The following is a 2,104-nucleotide window of genomic DNA, read 5'->3' as shown; positions in this document are numbered from 1 at the left end:
CAGCAGAAATTTATTTATATTTTAATATGAACATAAAATATATTTTAACTTGCATCCGTAAACTAAATTTTCATCTATTCTGCAATTAAAAAGTTAATTAGGAACGGAATAAGTTTTCATATGTTTTCAAAGATTAATTTTAGACAAATTCTTTAACAAAAATTTATTCTTTCATTCTAAAGAATTTATATCTAAGATACACCACGGATGACGTCCTACTAACATATGACCCTAATTTTGAGGTTATGTCAGTATTTTTCTGTGATTTTGACCAAATTTTGAGGTTATGTTCGCCTCCACGCCTATGACATTTGACGTAAATTTGAGGCTATGTTCTCTTTTGACCTGTGACCTTTGATATTTTAAGGGGAGGATTATCTTTTAACTTCTGATACTAATTTTGAGGTTATTTCTGTTTCAACTCCTTCAAAAACTTTAATTTTTGAGGTTATGTTCGTTTTAATCTATGATTTCGTCGTTCGACCTTGAGTATTGATATTATCTTAATTTTTAACCTATGTTTTTGATACACTGTAAAAAGAAGGTTCAAATAGTACCGATTTTAGGTATTAAAATAGTACCAAAAATCAATTTAGTACCCGAAATTGGTATTAAATTAATAGCTCTCGTTTTACAGTGTATAGATAGTACAATCTCTGAAATTTTCAAGACAAATTCTGAACGGTACGCGAATTTGAATGCTTCGCGAGTTGAATGGTAGGCGAGTACAACGAGTTCCCGCGTAGTGTCGAAATTCTCGCCTAGTGTTCATTTGAGACAAAATAAGGAACGGTACGAGAGTCGGAATGCTTTCGTATCATGAGGGGCCCCTATGAATCACCCATATGCGCCCCTTATGGCATGAGGGCGATCCATAAGGGCCCCCGCTGGGGGCCTACATCACTTTTCCACACGGGTATTTATAAATATATTTGTTTATTTATAAACAATTGTTTATTTACAAATACATTTATTTATTTAAAAAATTAATTTTACATAAATATTTATTTATTTATTCAAATTAATTATTAATAATTATTATTATTTATAACAAAAATGTTACGATGACGTGACAGTTCGCTTTAAAAAAATCTGTATTTTTTAAAAAACTAAATATTTTCTTGTCAGAAATATGGTTTCTCAGTTTTTATTTCATCAAGACATTCATTATCTACTTGAAAACAAGTGTTGCCTGACAAAAGTAGTTCCTATATAATTAAAAACTGAAAATTGTCTTACTAAGATAACTTTACCTACTAGAAACAAATTCTGCCCATTATAAATAAATTTTTTTAAAATAAAAAAATTAAATGGTGTCTTACTAAACATAAGTTTTTCTACTTACACTGCAAAAACGGGTGTCTTATTTTGAGACATAAGACACTTATCGACTTGTTTTATTGGTTAGAAAAATATCTAAAACATTCCGTCATTGGCCGAAATCTAAGACACCATAAAATGTCTTAAAAATAAAAACAAAAATGTCTTAAAATAAGACATCCTTTTTTGCAGTGTCCGCAAACTTTGTCTAAAGAAAACTAAATTTTTTACTTTTAAATAAATGTTCCCTATGAAATTTTATAAAAAATATACAACTGTACACTAAAAAAAATGTATTTAATTTAAATAATTATCTGAATCAAGTAACCGGTTACAATCGGTTACTTGACTATTATTCAAATAAATAATTCCTTTTTTTCAGTGTATTTTTTTAAAAACTAAATTTTTTACTCTTTAAAAATACGGTTTCTAAATTTGTTTGACCTAGACATTTTTTATGTACTTAAAAATTTAAATAAATTATGTGATACCAGAAATTAAAATGGAATTGTAGAACAACTACACTTATTATTATTGGTATAAACACACAACCAATATTTACTGCCAATACAATATTCATTTTATATCTTTCTCTCTTTCTCTCTCTCTCTCTCTCTCTTTCCAGACATTGAATTCATCATAAAACCACAGTCAGCTATTCAAATGATACACCAGAATAGACAATAAAATTTCGCGAAACTAACACACCCATTTATTTCCCACATGCGAATTAACTCTCTTGTATATAAAGACACATTTTATTTATGGAAAACCAAAGAAAGTC

Source organism: Leptopilina boulardi, unplaced genomic scaffold (genome assembly GCF_019393585.1).
Source record: "Leptopilina boulardi isolate dan_hultmark-lab unplaced genomic scaffold, ZJU_Lbou_2.1 LbouV2_392, whole genome shotgun sequence".
Taxonomy (NCBI): Eukaryota; Metazoa; Arthropoda; class Insecta; order Hymenoptera; family Figitidae; genus Leptopilina; species Leptopilina boulardi.
This window is presented reverse-complemented; position numbering follows the sequence as displayed.